The sequence below is a fragment of the Adiantum capillus-veneris genome, chromosome 17 (assembly GCF_014529385.1).
Source record: "Adiantum capillus-veneris isolate H3 chromosome 17, ASM1452938v2, whole genome shotgun sequence".
Classification (NCBI taxonomy): Eukaryota; Viridiplantae; Streptophyta; class Polypodiopsida; order Polypodiales; family Pteridaceae; genus Adiantum; species Adiantum capillus-veneris.
This window is the reverse complement of record NC_140947.1, coordinates 124,330,709-124,352,864: the sequence shown is the minus strand read 5'-3', so window position 1 is coordinate 124,352,864 and position 22,156 is coordinate 124,330,709.

Here is a 22,156-nt window from a genome sequence, read left to right as displayed (position 1 = left end):
AAATCCTTTGACATTGACGCTCACTTAGAGCAAATCAAGCTGCATTTTCAATGTCAAAGGGCTCTTTACAACCTAAGAGAGCTGGAGTTAGAAGAAAACAAAAAGGAATCATCTAGAGCGACAGCAAAATCCTTGCAGTTAAAGCAACAAATCAAAGCACTAAAGAAGGCACAACTCCAGGCACAATCGGAGTTGCAGAGAGAACAAGAGAATGTAGCATATTATTACAAGGAAGTGCAACAATTCAACGAGGCGAACTCCTCATTGCAGATCGAGCATCAATGCCTCGAGGAGGAGCTAACCAGGGAAAAAGAACAAAATGAGAAGCTACAAGGCTCGTATGTGGTGGTTAGCACATCTTTAACTTAGCTCCTGGCCATACAAGAGACCCCCTCCTCCTCAACGATGACTGCAAGATCTACTTCCTTGAGCCAGGAAATCAAAGAGTTGAAAGAGGCCCTAAAACAAGAGAAATATGACAGACAGATCATGACGGCAGGTCATAGGGACCTACAACAGGCCAAGGATGAGGAAATTGAAGATTTTAAAAGGCAACTGACTAAGGAAAGAGGGGAATTATCAGCTCTCAGAGAAGATCAGCCAAAATATCAGCAGGCCCCAGGGGAGTTTGAGCACGGAGAAGGATTCAAACAATCAACTTGAAGCTCATCAAACAGAGGTACCCACTACCAGCACTGGAAAAGGAACGCAAGAATCTGCAGATCCAGCCATGACCTCCACTTCAGAGTCGACAAGGGATGAAATTCAACGTTGGATCTCAGAAGTAAAGGACCCTTCACACAAGGCATATATGCAATATGAGTTGAAAGTGCTGAAATCGGCTACCCTCCTCATGATCACTCCAGATGAGGTAGTTGAAACCATGGGCACGACATGATCACATTGCCATTGATGCGGAAAGAAGTGAGATAATGGCAACAAAAGATGGTCCCCAAACTTGAACCAAATAGCAGAGGGGACTACAGAGAGGTTCCTATTTTATAGCCCTTCATATTCAGGGCATCCTAGATAATTAGCCCCTTTGGCGGAAAAAATGGTTCGATCAGCGACCAATTGATGAAACATATTACAGGAACGCTCCCCAGCATCTCACGATCGACCCCATCTATTGTCCCATCAACAGACGCCAATCCTGGGATAGTTTTTACATTTTGCAAAGCAAAAGACCGGTAATGCTTAACTACCCGGTAATTACAAAGCCCCTCACTAACAACCCACCATCCGAGTATTACATAAATCAAACTCTAAAAGGGGGTAATCCACATGATGAAGGAGATCCAAGATCTCTGTCAGATGCTGGTAAAGATTGCCAAAATGCTCATCACATGCATTACAACTTTCAATTGTATAGAGGCAGGAGAACACCCTTGATAGATTTTTGTGGAAGGCACAAGAGGGCTCTGTTAGAATCTGGAGACTGAAATCCCAAGCAGGAATGTTATCATGGGATTGTATGCAAGAGTCATGTTTTTGCCTTCTCATTACATGCAGACCTTCGAAGAGCCTTTCATGACAGGCTTCTTCAAAGTGGACTCTTCCATATTCAACCCAATGACAAAAGATCTGCCAGCCCACCACATCGCCTACCAAAGTACCCTCAGCAACAATAATCTCTTCAGAGAGTTGGCCACCAAAGTCGATATTGAAGCACGAGATCAAAAATTCAAAAATCTCACTACAACGCTCGAAAGAAACCAGTAGACAGCTTGCACAAGGACGTGCAATGAATAGGAAGGGGGAATGTTTGGTGGATACATGCATATACAGGCGTATGTAGACCAAACCCTGTAAACACTCTATTGTTTCGAAGAAAGCCATGTAATTCACCCTAGGATGAGTTGTAATCAGGATGTAATTAGACAATACCCTTTTTACTACTCTGAGTCTATACCCTTGTAAGAGGCCAGATGGTCGTGGGAAATCCCCCTTAACTTTTAAATTCAAAACCCTTAGTTTGAGAAAAGATTTTTCATTAGTTTGAAGAATCAAAAACGTGCACTACAGCTTGTAATATTCTTTTCTCCTGGCCTGGTAATCAGAATTCGTTCCCGAATAGCACATTGTGTTCCTTGTCTCTTGCTCTACAATCTAAGTGTAATCATTTCCAATTCTGCTGTGGTCTGTGACGCATTGTTTTTGAGCTAAATGCATTGATTTGGAAGTTAAAATGGTTGTTTTTTGATGTTTTGACCATGGATAAGTGTTTCTATTCTTAAGGAAGACAATCTGTTTCAGTTTTATGCACATTTTTTGTGATGGATCGTGATTTATGTACCTTTCCAGATGGTGATAGATCTTGGTAGGATTGATCCCTTAAATGTTGTGATACCTCTCCTTAAGTTTCGTGGCGTTCCGGATTCGTTTGGATGCCGAAAAGGCCTGATGACCTAGAGTGATGAGATTGGACACATACTGATTGTCTAACTAGGAAGTGGTTGATTGGCTTGTGTCGTAGAACGAGAAGCCCCTGAGTTCACTTTGGTGAGATTGACACTCTCATTAAGTCTCCGTGCCCCATCCCGAGTCACTTCCTTGCATATTGACATTATGTTAGTACAAAAGAGCTATGATGCAGACGTTCGTCGCGGCAACACACTAACACCAACTCCGTTGATATGAAGTTGTGAGTAGAGCCAGGTTCAAACAAGATGAGAGCATCATGCTCCCTTACCTTTCCCGGCCATAGGAGAGAGGTGATCCTTTGCAATGAGCATCCTCTTTTGGAGCTTCGATCATGGAAGCTCTAGGAGTCTCATTGCGGGAATTTCTATTGGGACAAGAACGGTAGCCAGGTCCTTACTCCCCACACTTAAAACATTTGTGTTCCTTATGAAAAGCTTCTAGATCTTTAAAAGAGATTTTATTTTTACCGATGGTGGAAGATCTAGGAGTCTCATGTGAGCATTTCTCTTTGGGCAAGAACAATAGCCATGTCCTTGATCCCCACACTTAAAACATTTATGGTCCTTGCAAAAAGCTTCAAGCTCTTCAGGGGAGAGTCTATTTTTACCTTTGTAGACTCCCTCTCCTTGGACCGATTGTTGTTGGTGTTGTTGGAATTACCTTGGAAAGAGTTTTGGGCATTGTTCTTCCCCTTTGCATCATTTCGATCTTTGTTTTCCATGGGCTTAGCATCCTTTTTACCCTTGTTGGAAATTGATGCATGAAGCAACCATAGTCTAGTGGATAACTTCGGTGATACAACCATGCCGTTGAGAGTTAACATACTCGGAAATTTCTTCTGGTAATCCGGCATAGAATTGTTGCTTTTTCTCAACAAAATCTATCTTTTGAAAGACAATAGCCTTGAGATAAAAATCCCAAAACTTTTCTACATATTTGTGGACAGATTCGTTGGAGAGTAGCTTCAAATTCTACCATTTGGTAAGCTCTTTGTCCTTTGCATCGCTTGCAAGGAATTGCTTCATGATGGAAATTCGTAGAGTTTCCCACTTGCGGTTGCCACGATGGATAGCCCACCATTGACGAGAAGATTTTTAAAAGTGCATAGCTACATGGCATAGCGTGGAGGACTCTTTGAAGCCCTTGTCTCCAAAGGCCGCATCAAATTGTTGGATGAAGGCCAATACTTTGTCGGTAGCACCAAAGCTAGCATCATAGGTGAGAAAATAGATCCTCTTTCCTCCCTCTTTGAACTCCTTGAGCTTTTGGGACCTTCCCCATGCAGGGTAAGCTTTGTGATGTCCTCTCCTCTTGTATTCTCTATCAGAATAGCTACTACTTTCATCGGCAGAAGAGGAGGAAGGTGAATAAGAAGGAGAAGAGGGTGACCTCTTTCTTGCCTTTTTCTTCCTTTGTTTCCTCTCTTCCCTTTTGGAGTGATGAGGATAAAAAGTCCTCCTCCCGTATGGGAGAGAGTCTTCTTTTTGGGGTCTCATCAAGATTCCTCCTAAGCTCTCTCTACTCTTGGAGAGGAAGGGAAATCCCATAAGCACGATGTTGTTGAGTAACTTCTGCTTGCAAAGCAGGGTTGCCCATAACTTGCTGCAACCTAGTAACAAGGTAATTAACAAACATGGGGGCATCATCTTTAGCACCTTAATGTGCAATTTTTTTTATATCAATGTTCATTCTACTCTCTCGGTTATTGTCAGTCATGCTAATTAAGCTTATGTATAGATTACTTTGTGCTTTGGTACCCTCAAAAACCTTAGTCGCTACTCTTATCTACCTTTGAAAATTAGTTCTCAAGCAGCCACACCCGTGGTTTAAAGTCTATTGATTGCAAACACTAGTGGAGAGGGCCTAGCATTTCTCGGTTGATTATGGTTCCTATTGAGATTTCTCATAGCTCAATAATGGTTAAGCCAAAGGCAATCCCTGAGAGACTCCATTATTAAGACTATGGTTCCCAACGATGTACCTAAAACTAAGTCCTTCTCAACCAAAATAATAGATCCCTATCCCACTTACCCTATTGCAATGAATAGGTCCCAACCTTTCATGGAAAACTTAAGGACCTCTCTTCTTAAGAAAGAAAAGAGAAACCAATAGCTCTGATAACAATGTAATGGAAATGGCCCAAGAACTTTGAGAATAGTGGAATTAAGAGAATTAGAGTGAGTTTTTATGTGACTACTTTGAGAATATAGAGGGTGAATTTAACTGCAGTAGCAACACAACCATTATACTTAATTAACTTGGCATAAAGAATAATTTTGCAAGACAGAGAATTAGAGAACTTGACAATAGTTCAGGACCGGATTTATGTGGAGTCCCCCTCCAATAGGCTTTTGTATTATATATTCTCCCATCAAGAGAGACTTGGTACAATACAATCTTTGTGTTCCTTGTGACCTAAGTGATGCAATTAAGATGTAAGGCTTCATGCATCGCGCCCATAACATAAACTTTGTAAAAGCATTGACCATCCTTGGCCTCAATCCCAAGGCTTCATACACCTTCAAAGGTGGAGAGAGGTAGCAGGGAATGAGGGTAGGGAAGACAAAGAAGAAACATTCATATGAGAAAGGAATAGTTCCTCACTTATCATCACTCTTCTTGCTTAGCATAGCATAATAGCATAGTAATCAAGATGAAGAACATGGCAAGCTTAAGCATTGAAGCATGGCTCTTGGTTGGATTTTTATTCCATAGCCAAGAGTGTCGGTGTAGGCTCTCAACTTCTCAACAAGCTTGGAGAAGGAGATGGAGCTCTTGCACTTTGCACCTTACACAATGAGTGTGGTGTGTGTGTGTGGGAGAGTATACCCCTCAAACTAGCCCATAGCTTCCTTGGTGGACCCCCCCTTGGAGGTCATGAGAGAATTTGATTGGACCCCTACAAGCTTAGGCAATCACATGGTTTAGTTAAATCAAGCAACCATGCTAGCCTTGGGACAAGTGTCCCCCTTTTCCCTTTGAGAGAGAGGAGTTGATAAATGCATAAAAAATTATTTAAATTAACTAAAATATCATTGGACCGCTTTAGGCACACCATGAGGGAAACATGGAGAGGAACTTGACAAGTGTCCTTATTGCTTCTTTAGACCAAGCTTTCCTTGTGTGAGGGTGTGTGTGTTCTCTCTCATGCTCCTACAATGAGGGATCACCCACCCCTTGAGTAGGGATATTGTTGACTTTTGGAAACATCTTGAACCCCTCAAGCACCTTAGTCATGGAGCACCTTAGCACCTCAAGAACCTTAGTCAGGAAGCACGACAAGCACCTCAAGCTTGTGCCGGTTTCCCACCTCAAGCATAGCCCTAGCTTGCCTAAGGTCAAAGGACTTTTAACACTAACTTTATTCCTACACTACACATAGCGCAAGACTTGGGATAGATGGGACATGAGTTGGCTGATAAACTGCACCAACTAATACAGTTGGACAAAATGAGACTCAAATCGATTGCGGCTATCTATGCGCAAAAATGACAAATGAAAAAATTCCATGACCAACATGTTATAAGCAATGAATAACAAAATGGAGACTATATTTTAGTCTTAGCAATATTCTAGGAAACTCAAAAAGTGGGGTGACCGCCCATTTGTGATCAATGAGATATCACCAAGTGGTGCCGTCCAACTTGCAACATTAGAGGGAGAGGTAATGTCTAACTAGATAATGGATGAAGATTGAAGAAGTATTATCAAGATCTCATTGCAAAAATACTAGAGAAAATACATTTGGCTAAGGAACGGTAGTAGAAGGTTCAAGCAATTAAAGATCAAGCATAGGAGGAAGCTAAGTTGTGGAGTTTAAAGCGCAAGGAACAACATTAGCCACCACCTCATATTATAGCAGTTCAGGTCAAGAAAAATTGGCTAGGCAGAATGGATCCAACTAGCCAATGACATAATGGAATGAGCATTGGCGGACACTGAAGCACATGTCAATGCTATGCAATATTCAACCTGCCTGAAACTATCAGAGTCCATGATTGGCACAACTTATAGTGAACTCAAAGAAACTAATAGAGAACCCATGGTTAGTTTGGGACAAGCCAATGTCTTGATTAGCATAGATGGTAACCACTGCCCACATCGGCTCCACATCATGGCAGATATAGATCTCAACAAGGGAATCATTTTGGGAGTTCCATCGATGCGCACTTACAAGGATGTTCGAGGTTGGATAGATGATACACTGTATTATTATCTCAAGGATAACCATGTTATGCCATTCCTGCAAATTGATCACATTTGGGATGAGCATCAGCATTCAAACAACTATGACATAAGTGAAGAGCTGCTTGTATCTCCACAAGAATTACCTACAAGTAATAGCAAAAGACGGGTGCACAAATTTGGCTCCGAAAATCAATCTTGGCATCAAAGCCAAAAAAGGTATGGATACCAAAAACTATGATTGCTAATAAATCTTGCCCCTTGATGCAATATGGCTTCCCAATTGATAGAACAACACATCCTAAATGGCGCTATCGCAAGAACTTAAATTGACAACTTCATGCTTCAACAAGCTTACTGAACTACCAATGGATTCCCAAAGCTAACTTGGACAAGCCAAAGAAACCAACAATAACCAAATGGAAATGAAGACTAAAACCATCAGACAATAAAAATTGATTGTTCAGTTTCTTGAAACAAATCTCAAACAGATCCCTAACGTCCAACCCGCTTATCTATTGGGACACACAAAGGATAATCACCCAACCAAGCATCAAGGAGAGGGAATTATAGCTTCAACAACTTCTGCTCGGTAAACACATCATCAATGAAACCTCGCCAGAAAAAACTACTGAACAATTGGTTCAATACCCATATCTTGCACAACACTATGTTACCCAATGCATCTCTTCTCTAAGCACGATAGGTCCATCTTACACGGCATTGCATAGACACGTTGTTTTCACCCATGCACATCACACAAACCTTCGTCTGGGGTGCCTCCAAATGGGAAGGGAGGAGTAACAGTGGCTACAGTAGCTAGAGCAACATATTGTAAGATATTAGGCTACACGATGCTGAGAGATTATGTGTACAATGTATAAAGTATGTTTGATGCTTAAATTTGTTATTTTTTTGACCACTTTTAGCAAATTTTTACTCTTATATGGCAAAGTATTGAGCCATATCAACAAATTTTAAATAAGGACATACTTAGAGTGAGAGTATGTCCATACGAGTACGAGGAATAATTTTGATAAAATTTTTGGCCGAATAATAATAATCTTTAGTAATTTTCTTTCCTATTGAACCTAATAATGATAAAAAACTAATAAACAGAGCCAAAATTTGTGGATCAAGATTTGAAGGCAATAGCCAAACCTACAAAGTAAGAACTTCAAGCATGTCAAATATGGAAGGATTTGGTGCACGTCAAAATTTGGCTAGCTTTCAGAATTGCAAAATCAGAGCCAAGAATTTTGGATTTGAGATCTGAAGGCAATAGCCAAACCTACAAAGTAAGAGCTTATAGCATGTCAAATATTGAAGGATTTGGTGCATGTCAAAATTTGGGCTTACTTAAAACATATCACAATTGAAAAATTAGGAGTAAATAGCGACCATGAGTCCAAACGATGAGCCTTATGAGTTGCAAGTGGTATGCCATGAGAAAGGTGGGCAAATAAGGTAAGTATGCACATTGCATTTGGGGTAATCTGGACATATATAGTCAAAATGGGGAAGATAGACCTCATTTTCATTCAATCAATTGAGAGAGAGAGAGAGAGAGAGAGAGAGAGAGAGAGAGAGAGAGAGAGAGAGAGAGAGAGAGAGAGAGAGAGAGCTTTTATGACCTAGAACACCTTGCAACAGTTTTGCCTTGTACAGCCATACTGGACACCCACACTTCACCAAATTGGACATGTATGGTCCTCTTCAGCTCTAGAACACTTGTCAATTACCAAAACACCCAAGTGCACAAAAAACAAAATCAATCAAATCAAATATGGAATTTGTACAAACTACTAGTGGAATTTTGGGATGGAAAAACATGTCCAAATTCAAAAATAAGTTCAAAGAATGCTCCATTTGTTGAGCAGAATTTGTCCCTACATTTAAAGTTGCCAGATGGGGTCGAACATGGATTGTGAAATATGGGATGAAACATGGATTACAATCCACGTCCCCCCACCTCAGATCCCAAAAGCAAGTGGTGCCAAAGGTTCCCTAAAAAATCACCCCAAGAGTGATGTGATTACAATTGCAAAATGTTGATGAACATGGATTGCAATCCATCTCCCCAACATGCTAGAACAGAGACATTTTTGCCCATACAATTTGAACTTGCCTTGGGGAATGTGCCCTACAAATTTGGAGTGAATTGAACCTTGTCATTGGGAAGAGGATGGGGTGTAGGAGAGCCTCTTTATTTTCCATGAGCTTATGGCTGTGATGAACATTTTGACGAATAGGTATACGCCATGTGTGCAAGAATGATGGGTGTTTAAGAGATGTGTAAGAGTGGTCAAAGGATGCACTTTTCCCCCCAAAAAGGAGGTGGACATTTTTATGATTTTTGGCCTTCATGACTCCCATATGTGATCTCTGATTTGAGTAGAGATCAAAGATCTACAATCTATGCTTCAAGCTCTTTCCACATATATGCTACATGATATGGTTTTACCCGCTAGATTTTAAATTCCATTTTGGGGGGAAACTTTGAATTCAAATAAACTAGCCGTTTTGCTTGTTTGAATTCAAAAGTTGTCCTTTGATTGCTTTCTTAATACAAAAGCCTTCTGACTTCCTTAAACTTCCAAATAAAGAGGCCCTCCTAGACACCATTCTCTTCCTAATGTAACCACCAAAAACCAAGGGAAGTTGGAAATTCAGTCTTCAAATGGTGATTTTGTTCCACACAAGGAAAACTTAGTCCAAACTTGGAAAAAGGTGCATCAGAGGCTTGGTAGCCATGCTCAGAGCATACTCATGAAGTTTGGCTAGATTCTGTGCATGAACATGGATCGTGATCCATGACCCTACAACCAGATTTTACTAGTTTTCAGTGGAAAGGTTTTATATAAGTTGGGAAATGTGCAATGCATCTTTAATTTAGTTTTTGGAGCTAGAAAGTGCTTCTTTTGTCAAAGGTAGCAGTATTAGAGAGACAGAGTCTGAAAATTTGATTTCCACTTAAAAGCAAAGATAAAGTAAATTGTGAACTTGAAGTAGTGCAAAAGAGATCCTAGGGAAGTCAAATAGACTCCAAATGGGCTAAAAATCAACAGCCACTTGGGACTTGGACATTAATCCAATCCCAAACCATCAAAAATAAAAACTGCCAACCAGATTGATAACAATTAAGGATCTAAATTGCCAACCAAAACCAAATATGGCAAAGTTGGACCACAAATAAGAAGGCCCACATATTAGAGGAGAAGCTTGCAAAAATATCAACAAATATATTCATCATTGGCAGATTCAAAGCCGCGGATGGCACTAAAGTAAAGAACACCATATTCCCAAGGGAGCTGTGGACTTTGCACCAACATCAAGAGGTGATTGAAGGATCAAGGTGTCTACAAATGGACACATTCTTCTGCATACAGCCGTGGGGGACAGACTTTCAAAGAGCACATGAGCTTATGTCATCAATTCAGTACAATGGGGAAGCCACACTGATAGATAAAGACGGCAAAGATGTAAAAGTTTGAATCACCATATATATGATAAATCAAACTCTAAATCTACCACGAGGCAACCACGAAATTGCTGCTCAAGACCAAACATGCAGATAATGACAAAGCATTTGTCAAGAAGCAAGGTCACAAGTTCACCTACAAGAATTTGGTGTACTCAAGGATAGAGTTTCCATTGGTTCTCATATCATAGCACCTCAAGGTCCAAAATCTACCAAGATACATGAAGCCTAACCTACACATTGTATTAGTGATGTGACGATTGGACTTTTTGAGTAAAGGATGATTTGTTGTGACCTGAGGACTTATATCTTGGAAAATATAGCTGAAGCTAATCTCAAAAATAACGACACAAATAAGACATACATGCATGGTGGACTTGTGCTAGCCAAGATTGCATATCAAGGACTGGGATTGATAGATCATCTACCACTAGTGGAGTTGTACCTTCATCTCCTACACAAGTCCAAGCATGTTATTAGACCAATAGTGGGGCCCTTAGTAGCTCATGAGCCCAAGAAATCGAAGTGAAGAAATCAAACTCAAAATCAGAGACATGCCTTTAAAATACCAAACCTCTGAGGAAGAAGAGAATATACTCTCCGGTGAGTATGAGTCAAAAGGAAATTCGCTATGCATAGAGATTAAATACGCCTCTCAAACATAAAGATCCATGGAAGATGCACAAACACTAAGAGAGGAATTATAAAAGAAGATAGAGGAGGAGAAGAAGACAATGGGAGTAGAGGTGGATGACTAAGGAGAGGATGATCAATATAAAACACTAGAATAATGAAAGGCAGAGAGACTTGAAAAAACCAAGCGATACAAAAGAAGAACTTCCATAGCTAATGTGGAGTTTGACAACACCATCTGGCAACACATTCAAAAGGAGATAAAGTAGAAAGCTACCCAAAGAGCACAATAAGACCCTAAGAGGCAAAAAGTTGATGATCTCAAATCATCAGACGACTCCTCATAATCTCAGAGAGAGGACAAGGACCAAGGTGGAGAGGAAAAATCCAGGGAGGAGAGTGGTGTGGAGCCTTTGGAGATACATACTAAGGATATTCCACCCCTCTCAAACCAACCAACCACTCCTCCTCCTACTCAAGAATCTATTGATCAAACTGAAAATCAACAGAATGACAAGCAAGAGACAGAAATACCAGAGACCCAATCAGAATAGATGCCAAGAATGCCACTAACAGTCAAAGACAACGGAAAGATGAAGGAACAAGAAAAGAAGGAGTTGACCCCACCAACAATACAAGAGCAAGAACATGAAAAGATTAGGGAGGAGAAAAAAGATAAAGATAAAGAAGCGGGCACCTCGATCCACCCACATACATCAAACAGAAAGACAATATCTCCTCGCTTCAAAGCAATCATAGAGGATAGGAAGAAGATAGTCCACTCTTTTGACATTGATGAGAATCTTAAACATATCAAACTTTGATAGAAGGAAATGTTGGGATAATTTCTATACATGACAAAAAAGTACTAGTGGTGCTCAACTATCTAGTCCTCACAAAGCCAAAAAATAACTTCCCTCCATCAGAAAAGTACATGGTCAACAATTTATAAGGGGTCATCAACCAAATGAAGGATGTTCCAAATTTGACATGCCAAACAATGGTGAAGATTGTCAAAATGATAATCACATGCATCACCACATTTGAAGATATAGAAGCAACAAAAGACCCTTGGCAAGTGTTCCTAAAAGGCACCAGAGGCTTGTGCTAGAATCTAGAGATAGAGATTCCAAAGCTGCGATGTGATCATGGAGTTGTATTCTTGAGTCATGTTTTTGACCTCTCACTACATGAACATATTCAAAGAGGCATTCATGACAAGGTTCTTTGAACTTGATTCTTCCATCTTCAAGCCCATGATAAAGAATTTGTCTACCCAACACATAGCTTATCAAAGTACCTTAAGCAACAATCTTTTAGAGAACTAGAAACAAAGGTGGAGATCCAAGCAAGGGTGGAAAATTTTACTCTTCTCAGACAAACATTGGAGAAGTGCCAATTGGATTACTAAAGAGTGACTTAATTAGCTCAATCCAACAACTACCAAAGATAAGGAAGGATACCATGATGGCAATCTAGATGAAGAACACAATAGTTTGCACAAGGACATGCAAAGACTAGGAAGGGAAGAATGTTGGCAACCAAAATAGCCAAAGCAACCAGACCAGCGCCCTTGAGTCAACCCATTCATTTTTTAGGCCAAATTTTGATATCTATTACTTTTCAAAAATACTTTGTAATTATATGAGAGTCTCTAATTTTATTCAGACCATCTAGTCTGTCTATGTTACATCCAAGTTGTATAATTTATAAACGAGTCCAAGCCTTGTAAAGTCAGGCCCCACTAGACAAGAGAGCCCTATGTATAAAGCTTATTTTGTAAAGTGGAAAAAGGACTCTTATCTTATCAAAGTTTTGCGTTTTGGAGCATACAATTAAGAGCGACTACTCTCATGCGCCTTGTAATCCTCATATCTTGATCTTTGATAATCACATTTTGATTTCAAAGCTTGCAATGTGTTCCATGTCTATTGCTCTTTCATTCAAGTATATTCATTCTTTATTTTGCTGTGATTTATGGCTACGTGTTAGTAGACTAAATCTATTGATTTGAGTGTTTTGATGACTACTTTTTGACATTCTGACCATAGGAGAGTGTTCTTGCACCCTAGGGTGACCTTTTTGGTATGTTCTATTGAACTTTTTAGGACCTTTATTATGATGGATCAAGATTTTAGTACCTCATTGGATTGCAACCAAACTTGGTGGATTAGTACCCCTAAGTGTCTTAGACATCCTCCCAAAGTTTTGTAGCATTTGGACTCCATTCTAGTGCCAAAATGTGTCAATGACTAAGGGAAATGACATAGAATATAGGCAGGTTTCCAAATCAAAGAGTGCTAGATTTGCAGGGGCTAGAGATATTGTCACTCCTTAGGTTCACTTCTAGAGGTTGACACCCTCAAATAATCTATGTGCCCTTTTTGAGTCGCTTCCCTGAGGATTGAAATTATGTTCGTGCTAGAAAGCTATGATATAGATGTCCATTGTGGTGTCCATTGTGGTGACCCATTAACAAGGAGGAAACTGTTAGAGCTGGCTCGCCATAGCATAGGCAATCTCCCACAAAATCTATCAATCCAGAGAGAAAGAGCATGACCCGGCTAGGGCTTGGAGGCATCACACAAAGAATGTGCGAGAGCGTCATCGGATGCAAAGATTGAGAGGATTCAAGAGCGTGCATCCTCCAATGCAAATAGAAATCATCCCAAATCAACTAATGCTAATCGCACATCAAGCATCAATTTCAAGCAATCATCTACACACATCAAGCAACGAAGTGAAACACACTAATCTTGGAATCTCTCAAGCACAACTCTAATTACATGCATTGACGATTAAGCACACAAGATCGCATTCAAGTCGGCCACCCCAACCATGCCCATCATGGTGTCCAAATCAAGTCACACATAATCAAATTAAGCTCAAGGCTTCTTAAACCTACACACACACAAGCACACCATTAGAGGACAACTCTAATCTCTCAATCACGAGTACACCCACTCCGCTTAATCGAGAGAGTTAGATAAGGACTCCAATAATCGGAGAAGCTTAGCATAAGTAAGAGTTAGATTAGAGAAGATCAACACTTCAAAACAATGAAGGAAAGTAGAGAAACATGATTGACAACATAATGAAGACTAGATTAATTAAGAGAGGATTACACTAATTACATGTGATTGGCACTATCCTTCTAAGCATGGGCATTAAGCTCAAAGGCTAGGCCATCAAGACCTCCTCTAGGGAGAGAGTTCTCAAAAGGACCACTCAAGAATGACCTCTCATTAAGCATAGGGGTCTTTTATAGTTTTGGGCCTCAAACCCTTCAACTATGGGATAAAGTGAGCTCTCTAGCCTAGACTCATACATCTTTGGAACTCCTAAATGTGCCCATGCCCTATACAATGAACAGAAAATATTGTGCACTATGGCACATCCACAGCTCGGTGCATAATTGGTGTAGCCGTTAGCCGCTTCTAACAGAAACCTCATGCTATAACCTAGCATCAAGAAATTAATGAACAATTTTTAGTAATCCAGACCTCAAAAGAATAGCCAGTTAGACATTTTACCTTATTGATTTCTTCCTAGAATACACATTTTTTCATCTCTTCCTAGATGCATTAGAAACCTCATTCTATGTGAACATCCTAATATTGACCTCACAATGAAATTAGCTTACGGGTAAGAAAGCTAAATCTTCTATTTTAGCGGGTGACTTGAATTTTGCTTTGGGTGGTCACAACACTTTAGCTCATTTTAGGGTCTTACCTATAAAAGGCTATGAGTGAATTTTAGGGATGGATTGGATTAAGGAAAATGATGTTCACCTACATTGTAAGAATTGGTTCATTGAATTTTGTAAATGAGCACAACTCTAGGGTAGCCATTACCAGGAAGTGGGGATAACCTAAACTTCACCTTGTGAATTTCACTAAACTACTCATCAAAATCTACAAAAAGAATGAGATGGTTTATTCTATAGATCTTAACTCAACAAAGAAGAATTCAAAAACATTTGAGCTTGAGTGGTTTACTGAATTTGATGATGCGCTTCCTAAGAGTTACCACCCAATTGTGAAGTTGATCCAAGAGCTCAACCATTTGCTCGTAGACTATACAAGATGTTGGTATCTGATTTTGGGGAACTCAAAGAGCAACTTATACAACTTCTTGACCAAGGTTTCATTCAACCGAGTGTTTCTTCACAAAGCACTCTTGTTATTTTTAATCAAAAGAAAGATGGTACTTTTCACCATTGTAGCAACTATCGTGGATTGAATCATAATACAATCAAGAATAAGTATTCAATACCTAGGATCAATTAGTTATTTGATTGATTACATGGAGATTCATAGAAATTGATCTTAAGTATAGCTATTATCAAATCCAAATCAAGGAGGAAGATATATTGAAGATAGGATTCATCACTTTATGTGGACATTATGAGCTTATAGATATGTCCTTTGGACTTAGAAATGCTCCAAAAACTTTCAACCTCCTTATGAACAACGTATTTAGAGAACACCTTGATGATTTTTTTATTGTCTTATTTCATGATATCTTGGTTTATTTGAAGGATAATCAAGAATATGAACAACAAGTACGATGGGTACTTTAACTTGTATGACAAAATTAGCTTTATGCTAAGCATATCAAATTACTTTTTTCACTAACAAAGTGGAATACTTGGGACTCATTGTTTCCAAAGATGGAATTTTTATTGAGCCAAACAACATTGAGGATATTGTAGCTTGGCCTATGCCTAAATCTATCAAAGAAGTAAGCAACTTTCTTGAATTGACATGATGGTATCGTAGTTCTATTGAGGGTTATGCTAAAGTAGTTGCACCATTGATCAATGTTGGTAAGAAAACTAAAGTGTTTACTTGGAATGATTGTTCTCAGCCTAAATTTGAAAGACTCAAAGAAACTTTGATGAGTGCTCCTATTTTAGGACTTCTAGATTTGACAAAGACGTTCATCGTCTTCAATGATGCAAGTGGATAAACGATTGGTGGCATTCTTCTTAAGAAGATAGACCTGTAGCTCATGAATCTTATAAGTTACACATTCATGACTTAAATTACCCTACACATAATTTGGAATTGTCAGCGGTTGTACATGCGCTCAAAGTATGACAGAAGGCAATTTGAATTAAAACAGATTATAAGACCCTCAAGTGGATTTATACCCAACCCAATATCAATAAGCAACAACAAAGATGGATGGGATTATTATGAGAATATGATTTTGAGATTGAGTATAACTTGAGAAAGGAAAATTAAGTGGGCAATGCTTTAACCGGGAAGAGTATAGTAGCACAATCTTTACTACCACTTTGATTGATCTTATTCACGAGGATATATCATGATTTATTTTTCAGGAGGATTATATATTTGTTAAACTTAAATAATCAAATAGAAAAAAAGAGACGCAACTAAAAGGCTTGCAAGTTGAAGGCAACAATTTCTACTTCAATAGCCGTCTTTGTATCCCAAATGATGATGGGATCCAAATTCAAATACTACAAGAGTCTCAGGATATACCTATTACAAGACATCCATGCTACATTAAAACTTATACCATAATGAGGAAAAATAAAGTGGGATGTATTAAGCTATTGATAGCCATTTTTTGGCTATTTGAAATTTCCATAGTGAGCTACCTCACCCTACCAAAATCACCCAAACATTGTAGCTATTCCCACCCTTTCATTGTACATAGGCGTGTGTGAGTTAGGAGACTTTTCCCATATCTCCATAAAAACCCTCAGCTAGTGAGTCACTAGGCTAGTTGAGCCAAAAATATTATATATTATATATATATATATATATATATATATATATATATATATATATATATATATATATATATATATATATATATATACACACACACACACATATATATATATATATATATATCATGAACCATTTTTATATAAATATTTCATTTTATGAAGAGCCTAAATATAGATATTTTATTATTATTATCTTGATATTTATTTAAATAATTATACCTAGATGCGTTATTTTCCTAAGTGTGCTATGTACATTAACTCACCATTCCCATATTTTTCGTATTAGTGTACATACTCTTTATTATATAAATAAATCTTTTCATGCAAGCCTCTCTAAATTTGATGTGAACCCACTCCAAGAAAAAATCACAAAAATATCTTTCACCCTAGTGATTCCTGTTTACTAGAGACATTTTATCTTATCTCAAGTAAATAAATGGTATCCATAAAAACAATTGATGGCCCCCTCATTTGATTACCCTTTAATGTCATATCTTTACTTTTTTTATTTTATATTTATATACACTTGACACTATTTTAGATTTCATGAATTCTTTATATACTAATCTATTTTTTCTCATCATATCCATATATCGTATTTGTGAATAATCTACATCCATACATTTTTTCAAACTCCTAGAAATCTATTAGGTCATGCTCTCATGCAAGGAGGGGCTTACTCTTGGAGGATTATGTAAATTCAACAAAAGGGGGGCCATTGAAGACTTTTTCAGGAGGAAAAGGAGACATTTTGGTGGGATTTTTGGCATCCACTTCTACTTCGAGTTTGAAGAAGTGATCAAAAGACATACTGTAGCCCACAACCTGAATAATCTTTCCAAATGTTTTCATAAATTTTAAGCTAGCATAGGTGAGATATGACTTGTTTGTTGGTGGACCCCAATCTGCCCACTTTTCGCACAAAGTCACCCCTAGTCTTCTCTCATCTCCTTTCACACTTCTACACACACACACACACACACATTCCTCTTCATTCCTCATTCAAATCTAAATCTTCCATGATTTCTCTCACCCTCTTCACCATTACCCTTCCCTCTCACCTCCATAGCTCTCATATGAACTCTACACCCTCTCTATGCCTCTCTCTACCACCTCTAAATTACAATTCCTTCTTATCTTTTCTCTATACACATAAAATTCAGCATGAAAACCATGCTTAACCTTTGAAAGTTGAGGTACCTCATCAACCAAATCTCCATTTTTATCATGGTAATCACCCTTGGTGGCGGTGGCATAAAGAAGAGAAGAAGAAGAAGAGGATTGACAATCATTTTTAAGGATCTATACAAGGGTGAGTCCAAACTTATTCAACAATTCACCATCAAAAACATTCCCTCACTTCATTCACCCATCCTCTTTCAACCATTCAACTCATTCTACCCATTGTTAAGGTATCATTAACATTTTAGTGATTACTAACACTAACCACTAATCTATTAACACAAAATATCCATCAAAGACACCTCACCTCAAGACATGTACATAGTAAACTCTCTCTTCTTCTCTCTCTCTCTCTCTCTCTCTCTCTCTCTTGTGTTAACTCTTTAATTTCACCCTATCTACCATCAATAATGCCTTTCTCTTCAGGATGCATCCATGACTCAACCAGACAAAGAAGGCCCACTATATGTTGATATTCAAAAAGTTCATAATCTCAATTTGATTGGCTTGTAAGAGTATGATTTTCACTAATCTTAATGAAGGTTCTTCAATCTATAGATATACCCCTCTCTTTATTCTAAATCATCTCCAACATCTCACATAGCACCCCAACACTCTATGCATGGGGAGAGACTTAGACGTAGCAACCACTTTGTGAGTTTTACACTTGGTGTGAGAGAAGCGTTTAAGCTACACATTGCCAATGAGAGAGTGTGAGTCCAAAATCTCAAAACCACTATTATATATGTTTCTCCATCATCAATCAAATTGAGGTTTGGTGCTTCAAAGGCATGATTCGGCGTTCAAATCCTTGTCCTTCCACTTGTGCAATGTGGTTGGGTGAATTTAAGGTGACTTGTGTCCTTTAAGTTTCTATCATCTGAGTTTGTTTGAGAAAGTGTTTAGTGTGTTTTCATTGACAATTTTGTGTCCATTGTAAGAGGGTATTGTGGTGAGAGGTCTCCCACACTCTAAGACACTGTGTGTGTGTTTGCAATGTTTAGAATTCACTAAGATTTGGGGTAGTTTTGTACAAGCTCTACGATACCATCATAACAAAGCATTTCCATTTGAAAGTCACAAATAAGGTATTATGCAAGTTTCATTCCTCTCTCTCCTCCCTTTGCTCTGGATATCTAACTCCATTTGGTGTGTGTTTTGGTGTGAGATTGCTTGCGTGTGTTCTTTTGTGCCTCTTCTTGGTGGTTGTTGACGGTTGGGTCAACAACACGACATAAATCAACAAAGCCTTATTTTCTAAGAGTTATGGAATGTTGAGGATTATGGTCATAAACATCATTTGTAATAAGTAACTAGTCTAGTTGCAGAAATCGCGGTGCAACGGCACTTCCAGATTGTAAATACCAAGCCATTTGACCTCTCAAATTCTATTTTTGATTAACCTAAGGTAACCTTTGTATATAAGGTACCTATGTCATTTTGTAAAGACAACTTTAATCATAATGAGAAGTTTTAGCACTGCCGTCTATTGTGTGTGAGAGAGGAAGAGAGAGAGGGTGAGCTTCATCCTGTCGCTGCTCCCTGATTGTTCATCACATTGGAGATTTGACTGCACCATGGTCCTAGCCTTGGCAAGAGCTACGTGACAATGACAAGCATATCTCGCAGAACAGAGCGAACACGCTCGTGTATCTATGAGCTATTTACGGTTGTAAGTATATCAAACGATGTTTTTTTTCTATCTACAAGTAGTCATTAGAATTGTAGCAGCTACGCTACACATAGGTACTCATAGATTTCAGTCTCAGGCATTTTCAGAATTCGGCTCTACCTTTATATGCATCTTCCACATATGGTTTTAGCTATAGAGGTTTGGGTGCAGAGGCTTTGGTACATGTGTATCCTAGTGAGGGGATATTGTTCCTTAAGTTTCGTACGATTCTGGCATGGTTTAGTGAGTTTTATTTCCGTTTGTGTGTATGTGGGTAGGTGGTGTAGTTGAGAGCAGTGAAATTCTAGATTGTGGTTTAGTTGACCTTCCAGAGTGTTATATGGGTAGGATGGTCTTAGCCTGACAAGCTAAAGATATTTCCTCCGTGTGCCTATCGTGTCATTTGTGTCCTCGATTGACATTATGTTGATCTAGGTTGTGTTGCATGCACTTTATGGGTGATTTGATTCGCTCCCACAACATCGGTGCCGTTGCCGGGGATACAAGGACTTAGGTAGGTATTACTACTAATACTTGTGTGATGGTTATTTGCTTTAGTTTCGGCTAAAGAAAGCATTTTCCTTAAGTGGATCCAGAAGAGGTTATTCCAAGATCAAGTGGATAGTCAGGAAGCGTGAGTCTTGCAGAGGGTTTGTGACTAGATAGATCTAGTTAGGATTTGTAGATTAGAGTAGTTGTTCGTGGTTGATTGATTTGTGAGGTGATAAAAGAATTTGCTAGTCCGTGTGTGGCATTGAAGCGTTTTCCTACTCATAGATGCAAAACCCCATATGAGTCGTAGGATTAGCTTTAGGTAAGTGAATTGATTCTGATCTAGAGCTATTCATCACTGATTTATTTGCTAAAGTTCTTGTTTGCATTTAGAATCTCTGAAAAGTCTGCTTTTAAGGGAAAAATGCAATAGAAAGAGTTCTGTTGACTTTTCTGATTGGCTGATTAGTGCTGAGTATATAAGAGGGCATGTGCAAGAGGTCTATATACAAAAACTACAATCTGTAAACTTGGACATTATACGCATATAATGTCTCAAGGGGCATGTGGAGACCAAATTTGAAAAACCTGTCTGCATCAGAGTGTTCAGAAGGGGGGTTTTAAATCAAGCACAGATTGAAACTAGAGTTTTGACCAACTCTTGATACCCAAAAGGCAAAAGACGGAGTGTCTAAAACAGAAAAAAGAGAAACTTGAGATTTTGAGCACAAATTTTGCATGAAAATTGCTAAAAGTGCTTGAAAACCAGTGCTAGAGGCCTGGGGATGTTTGTAAATGAATTCTGTCCAAAAATTCATCAGTACACATCATACACGTATGATGTCTTAAGGATGATTTCGGTAGCAATTTTGAACTTTTGACATTATACCCACCTTTTGCATGTTGTGTTGAGCACAGACACCAAATTTCATGTCATTTGGACATATAGATTGAGAGTTAAGGGGATTTTACTCTTTCAGAGGATTTCCTGGTCAAAAACTGATGATTTTGTGCAATTTTGACATCCAAAAGTTATTGTGAGCATATATTCTTGGTCTACACACTAAGGAGCACCTCTGGTAGAAACAAAACTAAAATCTGAGCAAAAGACATTATACACATATGATGTCTTAGAGGCCAGATCTGAGGGTAAAATTTGGAACTGAGATGTACACCATTCAGGGAGCATATAGGCCAAATTTCATCAAATTTGGATCACTTTTGGGCCTGCAAAGACCAAAAGACGCATCTAGGCAAGTGAATGCTTGTATTGGCCATAACTTGCTCAAAAAGTGTTGAAATACAGTTTTGAAACTTGTTGTGAGTTGCCAGTGTGGTGAGGAACCTCTGGAGTGAAATTCACTTCATCTTGACCAATTGAATAGTATACACGTATGATGTCTAATGGAAAATTTTAGAGACCAAAATTGAAATTTGAGCTTTCCAGGGTGTTAAGCACCACAAGACAAGCTCACGACCAATTTTTGTCAAAATGTGAGCACATAGATATTATACGTGTATGATGTCTCAAGGCTAGATCTAAAAGTCAAATTTCACTTTTGACCACATAGGGGGTTGGGAAATGATGTGTTAAGCTTGCTTGCAAAATTTCAACTCATTTTGACACATACTTTTTCATGTAAGAGATTTTTGTAAATACAAGAAAGAAAAGGTGAAAAAGTGGTGATTTTGAGCAATTTTGACATGCAAAATTTCTTGTAATCACATATTCTTGTTGTATGCATCAAGGAGTACCTTGCGTAGAAATTTAAGTGAATTCTAAGCGAGTAGACTTTATACACGTATAACGACTTAGGGCCAAAATTAGCAATTTTATTATTATTTTTGTCGCTTTCTTGATATCCAAATTCAATTTTGATTGTGTAAGTGTAATGTATAACATAAAGCTAATCTTCCTTGAGTTTTGGGGGACCTAATATGCTATATAGCATAGTATATGATGATGGTTGAGTTTTTTGATTGCTAAAGAATACGATACATTTTAGAGTAGCAAGTATAACTTTCTCAATAGTGCTAGTTTCTTAGGCCAATTGTGTGTATTTTTTAGGTAGTAACCATATCTAATCATAGACTACAAACTTGGCTAGATATTGAGTAGTTTTTATGGGTTTCTAGAGGTCATAATGCTAAACCCAGTTTTTTCATGTTTGCTGTATTTAGCACTTTATCATTGCCCCCAAGGTTCCAATTTTAAGAGATCCATTATCCTTTTGACATGCTCCATGGCTCCTTTTGAATCCAAAGGCCCAAAGGAAACTAAGAAAACATGTATATAGTATCTGTATTGAGCGTGACTATAGAA